This window comes from Schistocerca americana, chromosome 3 (assembly GCF_021461395.2).
Source record: "Schistocerca americana isolate TAMUIC-IGC-003095 chromosome 3, iqSchAmer2.1, whole genome shotgun sequence".
NCBI classification, from domain to species: domain Eukaryota; kingdom Metazoa; phylum Arthropoda; class Insecta; order Orthoptera; family Acrididae; genus Schistocerca; species Schistocerca americana.
In genome coordinates, this window is record NC_060121.1 from 578,463,480 (window position 1) to 578,478,505 (window position 15,026).

The window sequence follows — 15,026 nt, forward strand, 5'->3', positions numbered from 1 at the left end:
CACAGATGTACATATATCTACCACCATTTCACGACTGCTTTACGGGGAGAGTTGAAATTGCCGAATAATTCAGACATATATATTTTACATTGTAAAAAGAAGCCACGTAAAGGTAACTTGATTGTATATCAAAATCTATGCTATGAGAGACTGGTTTAACTTCCAGCATTCTCTGGTGGTGTCGGAGCATAAGACTTTCTCAGCTAAAGATCAGAAACCTTTTCAGTAAAATTCGCCGATTCCAGTGTTGTGTGTCTCCGTGTCATTAAAGTAAGGTGATATTCAAGAGTGAACTAAGTTTATACGTAAGGAGTCAACGAATCTAATTGAGTGATTTTAAACAGACACACTTCTTTACAGAGAACTTATGAAAACGGTTGTGGGCTTCAATTTAGTTCACATTCGTGCTCGTATCATATTCCAGCCGGGTAAACCAGTAACTGAATCACAATTCAGAACTGTAGACATATTTAAATATTTATGTTGGACAGTGCTAAATTTACGCATTCACAATACGATTTAAAGGTAGCACAACATCTAGAAAATAATTTAGGACATAGGGTACAGATGCTACGCGGAGATGAAGTGGTTAGCAGAAGAGAGGTATTCGTGGTGGGCCGTATCAAAACCTGGTCTCCACTAGATGCACCTGTTTTGTTTTAATGCTACGAACTTATCCATCAATTTAATATACGCTGGTAAATGGTGAGACTCATATTTACAGTAGCAGAATATAGGGTTTCTGTTGATAACATATTCTTCAGTTATCGATCATGTTTACACGAGTTTTATGAGTCACCTAAAATTTAACTTTCACATGAACTGATAAGCATGTTTAATATTTGACACAACTTTAGAATACCATGGCTTTGAGCCATCACGAAATTTATCTAAGAGATGGGACTTTCTTTAAAAACGTTATTTTTGGGAGTTTAAAAATACAGTTTTCAAGTTAGAACAACTATATTTTGTCTGAGATCTGCCTTTATATACACATTGTTGTATAAGTGCAGATATTTCTGTTGGCGACTGAGGACAGTGTTCTGAACAACATTACATCACTATTTACATCATTTACAGACTAACGACTATAGTTATTATAAGTCGTATGATTTTTGGTTGTTTAGTTGATCCAAGTATGTATGGCAGGAGCAAGCCATCAATGCCTATTTTCCCCTAGGCAGCAGATGTTGTGCTTAAGTGTGGATTCGTGGACGCTAAACCGGTTTTCTATACTGACAGGCCTGGTCTACCTAGTGGCGCAGTTACGCACATGCAGAAAACATCAGGTCGTGATGTTTCTGACGTGTTTGTGGGAAGACTGTTTGGCACACAGAAAAAAACCAACGCACTGACGTGTTTACATATTAAGGTACCAGATATACACATATCTGCACTTATACATAATCTACCCCGTATATTTACAGAAATTTACCAACTCTATGAATTTCTTTATTTGAAAAGCATTGAAGACACGAACAAAAGTCCAGTGATAAAATGACAGTGTCGATTAACAATCACAGATCTTATACAAAATAAATTTAAATGTCACAAGATTAAAAAAAGTAGTTTTTTAAATAAAAATAATATCTTTTGATAAATCGAAAACCCGACATACACTTGAAACTTTACACTTTCCGAACATAATTTCTTGGCAGTATAGCATAGCAATCCCAAAAAATATTCATCTTCAGTTTTCCTGTCGATGGTTGCCTATTTGTTTTTCTCATGAGTTCCGGATCCACAAGTACCCACGGCTTCATTTGCTCTTTTGTCTCATGGTCACACTGAGACATCCAACAGCGTTTCACCATCATAACGAAAGACGTCATCTGAAGTGCCCTGACCACGCTAACATTTTCGCTGCTATCTCAGTTTCACCGCGATGTTGAATGGGTGTCAGCAGTATCAGAAGTCAGCGGACGATGACATTTGCAATCTCCAAAATTTCTCGTAATATGTTGGAAACTGATCCGTAACTAGTTTTCGCTTTTCCATGATGGCCTCACCTTTGTTACTTTGGTCTTACAGCATTAACACCGGCATTTTTCTCGCAATTCCAGTGTCTACACAGAAACATGGTCTGCATCTTCGTTCTTCATCAATCAAGTTGATGGGCTAATCTATGTGCATCAGGGCTGGTTGACCACTGTTTTAATTGATGAAGCATTATGGCTGTCGAGTTCTACAAACTCAACATGAACAATAGCAGCGTTGTTTCCGTTCACAAAATTATGTTCCATACGATAGTCCAGTTTCTTATTGGGCTGCGACAGTTTGAATTGGCTTCCCGTCGACGTGATACGGTAGAGTGGCGCTGGGGTTTGACTGTATATCAGGATTTCTAACACCTGCTCGTAACGGAACAAAAAACTATTTGCACTACTTTATTTGTTCGAAACGATATCAATAGTGAAAACTCCATGCTTGCCTCTGATATCGTGTTTTATTCGAACTTACCTATATTTTGCCGTTTGTTTAAACCTTTATTTGAGACATAATATATGTCGTTATGCTGTGAAAAGTTTCGTCATAGTCCCACAGAAAAGCCCGACTCAAAGCAGCGAAATTCAAGCTACAACACTCTACACTTGGCCAGTTGGATCATTTAATGATGGTCACCTTCGAAGTAGAATCAATTCAATCCGGGCACTTTCCAGAGGATATCTGCATGTCGTTTTCTGCGAGCCAGTGCGGAAGATCCACCCTGTTTCCTTTCTGGTTGACTGCCTGTAGTTAATTACCTGTAGTAAGTCTAATATGAGCCAGCCAAAGGCTCACACCTGCGTTAAGTAATAAGGAAGATGCTGGCCAGAGTACAACTGCAGTGCCACGTTACAGGGTCAAATAGTTCAAATGGGACTTAACTTCCTAGCTCATCAGTACCCTAGAACTTAGAACTACTTAAACCTAACTAACCTAAGAACATCACACACATCTATGCCCGAGGCAGGATTCGAACCTTCGACCATAGCGGTCGCGTGGTTCCAGACTGTAGCGCCTAGAACCGCTCGGCCACCTCTACTGGCATGCAGAGCTAGCCTCAGTAAATGGGACCTCAGCACTGATCATGGAACTTGAGATGGTAATGATTTACAGGTACGTCAACATCTGATAGTCTGCAGCAAGGAAAACAGTCAACACCACCGACAACAGAACTCTCCTCATAATATGAAGACAATTACCTTGTGGTTTGTTAGTCTTTCTTTTCTTTATCTTAATGTCTAAATTTTACAAACTCTTGTTGTGTATGTTAATCCCTGGATTGTTATTGCTTTGTGTCTATTTTACTGAATTGTAATTAATTCTTTGTATGTAGTGAATCTCTGTGCCTATACCATTAATGTCCTACCAGCACTGCAATAATTTTAAGCCCTGGACGCGTAAGGTAAATAGACAAAGCGTTCGCTTTTTAATGCGTCTAAGACTAGGGTGCTGTCTTTCGCTTCTACTGTTCAGTCTACATCAAAGAAGCAATTATGGAAATAAAAGAGAGAGCGAGATTATAATTCAAGGTTAAAGTGTATCGCCAACGGTGTTGCTGCAGTGGTAACACCGGTTCTCGTCAGCTGACCTAAGTTAAGCGCAGTCGGGCTTGGGTAGCACTTGGATGGGTCACCATCTGTGTGTGTCGAGCGCTGTTGGCAAGGGGGTGCACGTAGCCCTTGTGATGCCAATTGAGATGTTACTGAGAGGAAGCGGAACCGGTCACAGAAACTGACAATGGCCGGGTCAGCGGTGTACTGACAACATGCCCCTCCGTATCCGCATCTGGTGACGTTTAAGGGCTGAGGACGACGCGGCGGCTAGTCGGTACCGTTGGGCCTCCAAGGCCTGTTCGAAAGGTTGTTGTTGTGAGAGGACATCAGTGAGAAGATTCACTGATGACGTTGCTATTCTCATGAACAAGGAAGGTTTACAGGATGTGTTGAAGGGAATGAGCGGTCGAACGAGCACATGCTATGAATTGAGAGTAAACCGAAGAAGCCTGAGATAATGAGGAGTAGCATCAATGACAGCGATGTACACAGGAAGAAAGGCCATTGTTGGCCGAAGGAGACTACTAGTACCAAATATCGGCCTTTATCTATGGAAGACATTTCTGAGGACGTACGTTTCGATCACAGCTTTGTATGGCAGCAAATCATAGACTGTGGAAAAACTGGAGAAGAAGATTGGAAGTATTTGTGGTGTGGTGCTATAGAATGAGGAACATTAGGTGGATTGATAACGAACGAGGAATTTCTCCGCAGAATCGGCAAAGGATAGATCGTATCGAAAATACTGAAAAGAGGGAGGTATAATGTGGTAGGTCATGTGATAAGACATCGGGGAATAATTTCTTAGTTCTAGAGCTAGTCGTAGTGGAGGCAGATGGGAATACATCTAAGAAACTATGAGGACATAGTGTGCTAGTGCCACTCTGAGGTGAAGCGGTTGGCGCCAGAGAGCAATTCGTGGCGGGTCGCACCAAACCAATCAGAAGACTGATGACCAACAGAAGACAAAAAGAAACAAGTTAGTGTTTAAATGCCGCCGACTTTACTGCATTTTGGAGAAAAATTATAGCTCAATGAAGACGTTGGAAATGTGTAATCATTTGTGTCCAAATACGCCACAACAAATAGTTTATCAGTAATGCGAGGGTGTTTTTTATGTATGTAACAAAACGGAATACCTGCAGCGGTCCCTTTGATATTACTTATTATATGGCTGCCAATTTCGGTGTTTAAGTATACCATCTTTAAGCTTTTTTTTGTGTGTGTTTAGGCAGCTTACGGCTTCGTCTTCCTGAGAATAGTTAGCCGATTAGATATCACATACACCACTCTAGTCGCAATTTACAGACATCAATTTACCCTTTTACAATGCCGATGAAATATTTTTCTAGCCCGTTAGTTCCTTCTCTTTGGAGCAGTTCGCACTGAACATTCAAGTTTCTGTTATCTAACAAGATTCAGCAAAGTTTGGGAGAACAGCTGCCAGGTAGGGGGTAGACGAGAATCACAGTAAGACAGGTAATTAATGCGCTGAAGCGGTTCTGTTCCATCTACAAGTCTCGCACTTTCCCGCACTTGAACGTTATACGCCGCAGGTACGTGCTCCAGTAATGACTTCTCGCGCCGGAAGCTGCACAGCTGCAACGACTTGCCGCCGGGATAACTTACCTAACTTGGCTGGGGAACCTACTTCGCGTCACATCTCCTAAGCGGAATCCGCTCTTCGTTCCTGCTGCACCGCACAAATTTGATGTGTTTCCTGTGGCTCAGGTGCCTCCAAGGTACACAGAGAAATGCGCTTTATTTCTTGCTTTATGTTCACTGCCGCCCCACACAAAAGAGATTCAGCGTGTAATTATGCAAAGAATATTAAAAACACCTTTCTCGTTCGAGCACCTGGGAAACATCTACGTACAGATCTTTTTTAAATCCGTTTGGAAAGTAAGCATCCGTAAAACGAATACATTAGGCACTTCAAATCATCTGTGTATAATATGACACCTTCAGTCCTTGGATAACAATCTTTGTGTCAATGGCGTTGATAAATAGTTAAAATCATACCGTACTATCTCCTTGTGATCCGGCAATTGGGAAGCATAGAGTATAAGCTCAAACAATGACTTGTGCGAAACCAGTGACTTCCATGCGTACTAACATGGTTCCCGGAAACACCGATCGTGCAAAGCGCTACTTGCGTTTTTCTCACATGACATACTGAAAACAGTGGAACAGTGGAGTCATGGGAATGCAGCATATATTGACTTCCGTAAGGCGTTTCACATGGTAATACAGCACCGATTTTGAGCAAAGTGTGATTATGTCGAGTATCAAACAAAGTAATTACTAGATTGAGGGTTTCTTCACGGTGAGGACGCAGTGTGATATTTTCGATGAAAGTCAGATGAGGGAAAAAATTCACGAGCCTCCATATGCACCGCGGCACCATTGAGTTAGTAGACTGCCCTGTCTGGCTCCACTGGCTCAGGTGAAGTATCGAATATCCCTCTTGCGGCCCCATTACCAATATCTGCAAAAAATTCAAAAAAGAGTTGGTATCTGGGGATTGTGCCCTTAGAAGGTGTTTGCTTACCGATATATATACGGGGACCGCTGGTCCGAGAGAGAGGCACGAAGATTGGGGATTGACGATACCGTCTCGACAGGAGGTGGGTGGTCGCGAGGTATCCGCGGCCGAAGCCACGATATGCGCAAGGCGGGCCAGCGCAGAGCGAAGATACGGGAGTACTTCACCCAGGTTAACGTCGACTACAAGCAGCAGGCCGACATCCCGTCGGTTGATTGACAATATTCGTGTCCGACGACGGCTCGTGGCCAGGCTGCCCTCTTCCACCTGGCGTTCATCGGCACCAATCAGTAGCCGCTGCGACATACCGTGGATCCATCGAACTGCTTGCTGATAAAGGGAGTAACATTCTGTTATCATCGTGGTGATTTGTGTCATTATCTACCTGTCCTTATTATTTTCTGGTTTATACCCGACCCTCATAGGTTCACTCGGTCGTCTCTTTGGCCGTAAATATAGCCCGTAGTATTGTATTAAGACACTAGTTGTCGTTTGAAAATTTGTCCCGCCATTATATTGCCTTTCTTTTCTGTTTTGTACCCGATCATTAATGTTCTAATGAATCAGCTCTTGGACGTAAATATAGCCGGAACAGTTGTACTAAGGCAACAGGTTGCCGTTAAACAAAAAGGAACAATGTGGTTAAATTAAGGTGTTAACCGATTCAATTCTTTGATTGAAAATGCATTTGTTAATCATTAGTTACAATCTGAACAACCTGTTGTACTAAGCTGTTCGTTGATGTGTTTGAAACACCGGGTCATTATCGGTGTATTTTAGCTGGACCGCGTGGTTCCGCTGAGTGAGTTCTCTTTGAATAAGTGTTCACAAGTAACGTTTTAAGACGTTCCTTCAGAGCGGTCTTAATAACTGACAATCAGTTTATCTTTGGAAATACTAACAGCCAACTCTCACCAATGCATTAGTCAAAATACAACTGTCAGAAAGGTCGGGTTGGGATCCAGTCGCACACTGGGTGAAGATTGAAATTAAGAAGTTGGTTGCTTTGAAGTAAAGCTTATCATTGTCAAATTGTTTCCTATCTTGATTAACCTTTAAGCATAGGCGCGCTTCTTAATCCCTAACCTTTCGACATACAGGTTTCAAATTAAAAGTTACGTTACCTATTTTGAGTAATTGAACCACTCTCGTCATCAGTGGTGCTTATATAGTTTTCATGAGTTGCAGAAGGCTGTGTAAACACAGCAGTTTCACCCAATAACGGGCGGATTGCGGGTCCGGCCGTCTTGTAATAATTCTCCTATTGTTTGCTGTTTTGCAATACAACACCTCAGATTTGTTTTGTAAAAGCTTACTCAGCTAAAAGTTTAAGATCAAAAGAATCTTGCAAATTTGTTCATTTTGTTAAAGAAAATTTTATCGTTATACATTGTTAAATAAACAGGTTGTGTGAAAAGACAGTTACATTGGTGAGCCCTTCCTTCATCGTTTTCCTTGTTGTTGTTGTTGTTATGGTCTTCAATCCTGAGACTGGTTTGATGCAGCTCTCCATGGAACCCTATCCTGCCCAAGCTTCTTCATCTCTCAGTACTTACTGCAACATACATCCTTCTGAATCTGCATAGTGTATTCATCTCTTGGCCTCCCTCTACAATTTTTACCCACCACGCTGCCCTCCAATGCTAAATTTGTGATCCCTTGATGCCTCAGAACATGTCCTACCAACCGGTCCCTTAGTCTTGTCAAGTTGTGCCACAAACTCCTCTTCTCCACAATTCTATTCAATACCTCCTCATTAGTTATGTGATCTACCCATCTAATCGTCAACATTCTTCTGTACCACCACATTTCGAAAGCTTCCATTCTCTTCTTGTCCAAACAATTTATCGTCCATGTTTCACTTCCATACATGCCTACACTCCATACAAATACTTTCAGAAACGACTTCCTGACACTTAAATACATACTCGATGTAAACAAATTTCTCTTCTTCTGAAACGCTTTCCTTGCCATTGCCGGTCTACATTATATATCTTCTTTACATCGACCATCATTTTGATCCCCAAATAGAAACACTCCTTTACTACTTTAAATGTCTCATTTTCTAATCTAATTCCCTCAGCATCACCTGACCTATTTCGACTACATTCCACCATCTTCGTATTTATTTTGTTGATGTTCATCTTATATCCCCATTTCAAGACATTGTCCATTCCGTTCAACTGCTCTTCCAAGTCCTTTGCTGTCTCTGACAGATTTACAAAGTCATCGATGAACCTCAAAGTTTTTATTTCTTCTCCATGGATTTTAATACCTACTCCGGACTTTTCTTTTGTTTTCTTTACTGCGTGCTTAATATACAGATTGAATAACATTGGGGGTAGGCTACAACCCTGTCTCGTACCTTCTCAACCACTGCTTCCGTTTCATGCCCCTCGACTCTTATAACTGCCATCTGCTTTCTGTACAAATTGTAAATAGCCTTTCGCTCCATGTATTTCACCCCTGCCACCTTTAGAATTTGAAAGAAAGTGTTCCAGTCGACATTGTCAAAAGCTTTCTCTAAGTTTACAAATGCTAGAAACATAGGTTTGCCTTTCCTTAATCTTTCTTCTAAGATACGTCGTAAGGTCAGTATTGCCTCACGTGTTCCAATATTTGTACGGAATCCAAACTGCTCTTCCCCGAGGGCGGCTTCTACCAGATTTTCCATTCGTCTGTAAAGAATTCATGTTACTATTTTGCAACTGTGAGTTATTAAACTGATGGATCGGTAATTTTCACATCTGTCAACACCTGCTTTTTTTGGGATTGGAATTACTATATTCCTCTTGAAGTCTGAGGGTATTTCGCCAGTCTCATACATCATTCTCACCACATGGTAGAGTTTTGTCAGGACTGGCTCTCCCAAGGACGTCAGTAGTTCTAATGGAATGTTGTCTACTCCGGGGGCCTTGTTTAGACTCAGGTCTTTCAGTGCTCTGTCAAACTCTTCACGCAGTACCGTATCACGCACTTCATCTTCATCTACATTCTCTTCCATTTCCATAATATTGTCCTCAAGTACATCGCCTTTGTACAGACCCTCTATATACTCCTTCCACCTTTTTGCTTTCCCTTCTTTGCTTGGAAATGGGTTTTCATGTGATCTCTTGATAGTCATATAAGTGGTTCTCTTTTATCCAAAGGTCTAATTTTCCTGAAGGTAGAATCTGTCTTACCCCTAGTGAGATAAGCTTCTCTATTCTTACATTTGTCCTCTACCCATCCCTTCTTAGCCATTTTGCACTTCCTGTCAATCTCATTTTTGAGACGTTTGTATTACTCTTTGCATGCTTCACTTACTGCATTTTTATATTTTCTCCTTTCATCTATTAAATTCAGTATTTCTAGGACTTCTACTAGCCCTCGTCTTATTACCTACTTGATCCTCTGCTGCCTTCACTACTTCATCCCTCAGAGCTACCCATTCCTCTTCTACTGTATTTCTTTCCCCCATTTCTGTCGATTGTTCCCTTAAGCTCTCCCTGAAACTCTGTACAACCCCTGGTTTAGTCAGGTTATCCAGGTCCCATCCCCTTAAATTCCCATCTTTTTGCAGTTTCTTCAGTTTTAATCCTCAGTTCATAACCAATAGATTGTGGTCAGAGTCCACATCTGCCCCTGGAAATGTCATACAATTGAGAACCTGGTTCCTAAATCTCTGTCTTACCATTATATGATCTATCTGGTACCTTCAAGTATCTCCAGCATTCTTCCATGTATACAACCTCCTATTATGACGGTTTCCTCTTTCATTTCTTACCCCCAATCCATATTCACCTACTATGTTTCCTTCTCTCCCTTTTCCTACTGTCGATATCCAGTCACCCATGACTATTAAATTTTCGTCTCCCTTCACTACCTGAATAATTTCTTTCATCTCATCATACACTTAATCAATTTCTTAATTCCAGTAATTACCACATATCACCAGGGATGTGTATTGTGGTTTAGCACCTTATACTTATAGTAACGTAAGACTTTTAGCGTAGTATGTTAAAAAGACTGCACAGACATTGTCAATTCTTGATGAGACTAAAGAGTGATGCAAAACTGGGCAGATTTATTTTACTATTTCAGGAAAGTGTAAGTGTGAACTTAACTACACGCAGAAAAATAGCATACTGTGACTAAAACCTCAATGAATCACAATTGGAACAGGTCTCCTCGCACAAAAATCTGGGTGCAACTATGGGTACTTTTATGAAATTGGTCGATCACAAAGGCTGAACAGAACTCACCCTGCCTATCTTTCTTACGTGTCTAACCTACCTTTAGCACACCTGTGACGAGCTCAGTGTAATGTTCGTAAATTATAAGTCACAACTGCAGATAAATACTCACATATTTAATATTTGAACAAAAAAGGGAGCCACCCATTTGCAATGGAATAGTGTCAGAGTGAGACAGACGAATACGGAATGCAGTGGTAATATTTGCTTGTAGAGGGTAGCCTAACCCGAATCAATTGTAAGACAATAGTTTGGTTCTAACGTTCAAATCAAATCTGAGTTTAATAAGTTATTTGTTTATTTTAAGATCACGACACATATAATATTAAAATGCCAGAGAAAAAGGTTCCAACGCATTTACTGAGAAACTGCTCGAACACAATGAGTACAGTCACCTAAGATGCTGACGGAGTTCTTTCGAAGCTCAATTTAATCAAGAATATCCCGCTAACACTGAGGGATGTTCCTCTACTTCGTGGAAATCTGTTTGGGAAACGCTACATCCTTTGTTAATCCATGCAACTCGCAAATGCTTGTATATAATTAGGAAAGTTGCGTAGCGTATCCCGTAAATTGGGAGCCGCTCAGGAAGTCGACAGCGCTGATGCAAAACATAACGCTTTTTCAGAACTCGACAAACGTGCGTCCCAGTGGGCGCGCACCAGGACCAGAAGTTTCCGTCCCTCTGCGCTAGCAACGGAAGTATCTCTCTCTTTCCATGGCAGGACGGCATGTGTACAGAATTATCCTCCTCCCGAAACGTGCAAAAACTCCAGGTGTAAGGTGTGAAGCCAAGCCATTGCCATAGGGACCAGCAAGAATTTTGCTTATTTACGGAAGTACGGGAAACCATGTTGAAATTTTCCATTTTTGGCTTACAGAACGCATTTTAACATGCAAGAGTCTGGTATGGGCTCCTTCCCCATGTTCCAATTATAGAGCGAGCCTTTCGCACCTAATCACGGTGGCGGATAATTTTAACTTGAACTGATAATTATCTGCAGGGAAAGATCACGAATTCCCTCGTGGTGGTGGATCAACGTCTGCCGGCCGATTTTAAGATTTGCATACTGGGACGTGATGTACAACTATTTTCCACTTACTTGCAGTGGTTTAACAGGAGACTTCCTACAAAGGAGAAAACCAGAATTACCACCAAGGCGTAGGGCAGGCGCTTACCGAATGAGCTTTTGCGAACTGCTGTGTCCTGGGGACCGACACCCTTCTCGGCAGCCTCTGTGTCTGACCTCCTGCGATAAAGCTAAACTAAGGGACGAATATCTGGGCCTAATCGACTCTTTTTTTATGGTCATCAGTCTGACTGGTGTAATGCGGCCCGCCACAAACTCCTCTCCTGCGCTAACCTCTTCATCTCAGAGTAGCATTTGCAACCTACGTCCTGAATTATTTGCTGGATGTATTCCAATCTCTGTCTTCCTCTACGGTTTGTGCCCTCTACAGCTCACTGTAGTGCCATGGAAGTCATTAGCTGACATCTTAACAGATGTCCTATCACTCTATCCCTTCTGATTGCCAGTCTTCTCCACATATTCCTTTACTCACCGATTCTGCAAGGAACCTCCTCAATCCTTGTTAGTCCACCTATTTTTCAACATTCGTCCGTAGCACCACATATCAAACGCTTCGATTCTCTTCTCCTCCGGTTTCCCCACAGTCCATGTTTCGTTACCATACAATGCTGTGCTCCAAATGTACATTCTCACAAATTTCTTCGTCAAATTAAGGCCACAGTTTATACTAGTAGACTTGTCTTGGTCAGGAATGCCCATTTCGACATTGCTAGTCTGCTTTTGATGTCGAACTTGCCCGGTCGGTCACTGGTTGTTTTACCGACTAAGAGGCAGAATTACTTAACTTAATCTACTTCGTGAAAATCGATCCTGATATAAATGGCTGGCTGTTCTCATTTCTACTACTTCTCAGTAACATCGTGTTTCATCGATTTACTCTGTCCATACTCTGTAGTCATTAGACTGTTCGTTACGATCAGCAGATCATCTAATTGTTCTTCACATTCACTCAGGATAGCAGTGTCATCGGCGAATCGTGTAATTGATATCCTTTCACCTTGAATTTTAATTCCACTCCCGAACCTTTCTTTTATTTCCACCATTGCTTTCTCGATGTACGGATTGAATAATAGGAGGTAAGGCCTACATCCTGGTCTTACACGCCTTTTAATCCGAGAACTTCGTCCGTGGTCGTCCACTCTGATTATACCCTCTTGGCTGTTGTACATATTGTATATGACCCGTCTCTCCCTGTAGCTTAACCCTTTTTTTCTCAGAATTTCGAACAGCTTGCACCATTTTACATTGTCGAAGGCTTTTTGCACGTCGACAAATCCTATGAGCGTGTCATGATTTTTATTTAGTCTTACTTTCATTATTAACCGCAACGTCAGATTTGCCTCTCTCGTGCCTTTACCTTTCCCAAAGCCAAACTAATCGTCATCTAGCGCAGCCTCAATTTTTTCCCGTTCTTCCACATATTATTCTTGTAAGCAACTTGGATGCATGAGCTGTTACGCTGATTGTGCGACAATTCTCGCACTTGTCAGCTATTGCCGTCCACGGAATTGCGTGGATGGTGCTTTTCCGAAAGTCAGATAGTATGCCGCCAGACTCATACTTTCTACACACCAACGTGAATAGTGGTTCTGTTGCCACTTCCCCAAATGATTTTAGACATTCTGTTGGAATGTTATCTATCCCTAATGCCTTATTTCATCTTAAGTCTTCTGAAGCTCTTTCAAATTCTGAATGTAATACTGGATCCCATATCTCTTCTAATCCGGTTCATCTCTCTTCTTCTATCACATCAGACATTTCTTCCCCCTCATAGAGGCTTTCAATATATTCTTTCCACGTAGCTGCTCTCTCTCTGCATTTAACAGTGGAATTCCCGTTGTGCTCTCAATGTTATCAACCTTGCTTTTAATGTCACAGAAGGTTACTTTCACTTTCCTGTATGCTGAGTGTGTCCTTCTGACCGTCATTTCCTTTTCGATGTCTTCATATTCTTCCTGCGGCCATTTCGTCTTAGTTTCCCTGTACTTCCTATTTATTTAATTCCTCAGCGCCCTGTATTTCTGTATTCCTGAGTTTCCCAGAACATCTTCCTCCTTTCATCGATCAATTAAATTATTTCTTCTGTTACTCCTGGTTTCTTCGCAGTTATCCACTTCGTACCTATGTTTTCCTTCCCAATTTCTGTGAAGGCACTTTTTGGAGATAAAACATTCCTCTTCAACTGTACTGCGTACTGAACTATTGTTTATTGGTGTATCTATAGCGTTAGAGAACTTCAACCGCATCTCGTCATTCCTTAATACAGCCGTATGTCACTTCTTTGAGTATTGATTCTTCCTGACTCATGTCTTAAGCTTCAGCCCACTCCTCATCACTACTATATTGTGGTCTTAGTCTATATTTGCTCCTACGTACACCATATATTCCACGATCTTATTGGAATCTCTGTCTGACCATGATGTAATCTAAGTAAAGTCGTCCCATATCACCCAGCTTTTCCAAGTATACCTCCCCCTCTTGGGATTCTTGAACAGAGTATTCGCTATTACTAGCTGAAAGTTGTTACAGAACTCAATTAGTCTTTCTCCTCCTTCATTCTTTGTCCCAAGCCCAAATTCTCTTCTAATCTTTTCTTCTGATCCTTCCCCTACAACTGCTTTCCAGTCACCCATGACTTTTAGTTTTTCATCCCCCATTACATACTGCATTACCCTTTCAATATCCTCATACACTTCCTATATCTCTTCGTCTTGTTAAAATACATGTATAAGAATCGCGGTTGAATGCTAACAGTGATAACCAGTATAACGACAACTGCTACCTCGACTTCATAATGGATTATATTAAATCTTCGTCTTCAGCTTGCGAAGTTGGCATGTATACCTGAACTATCGTTGTCGGTGTTTGTTTGCTGTCGATTCTGATAAGAAAAACTCTGTCACTGAGCTGTTCACAGTAACACACTCTCTGCCTGCCCTTCCTATTCATAACGAGTCCTACTCCCCTTTGGCAGTCCCCTTCCGGAGATCCGAATGGTTGAATATTCCGGAATCTTTTGCCAATGTAGATATCATCACAACACTTCTGCAATTACAGGCCACATGTCCTGTTGATACACGTTACGTGTCTTCAATGCAGTGGTTTCCATTGCCTTCTGTATCCTCATTCCGTTGATGATTGCTGAGTCTTCCGTCTTTAGGGGCAGTTTCCCGCCCCTAGGATAATAGAATGCCCTGAACCTCTGTCCGCTCTTCCACCTTCTTTGACTAGGCCGTTGGCAGAATGCGGGTGACTTCTTATGTCGGAAGTCTTCGGCCGCCAACGTTGATTATTAACCAAAATTTAATAAGCAGCAGGATTAGAAACAGGGAAAGAACACGTTTTGTGTATGAATCAAAGACGCTACGCCTACACCACGGATGCAATCGGCTCTGAACAACTAAAAATGAAGCCTTGTTTTCGATTTACCAAGCCTTGCGCTCTCGTTAAAACAGCCAAGAAATGAGAAGAAAAGTAATCAAATATCGCTCAGTGATACGTGACTCTAACGTCACAAAGATCAATCATGGATTCATTGTAGATGCATCTCACCTGTTGCCTGCCACTGCTCGCTCATTGAATCTGCACCGGGAGGATTTGAGCGAGTGAGGATAGA

At 41.6% G+C, this 15,026-nt stretch overlaps 1 protein-coding gene across 1 annotated transcript in view; it reads left to right on the plus strand.

Moving 5' to 3' along the window:
• LOC124606239 (neuropeptide Y receptor type 2-like) overlaps positions 1 to 15,026 on the plus strand; it is a 244,258-nt gene that overhangs the window by 67,918 nt on the left and 161,314 nt on the right. The window lies entirely within an intron of this gene.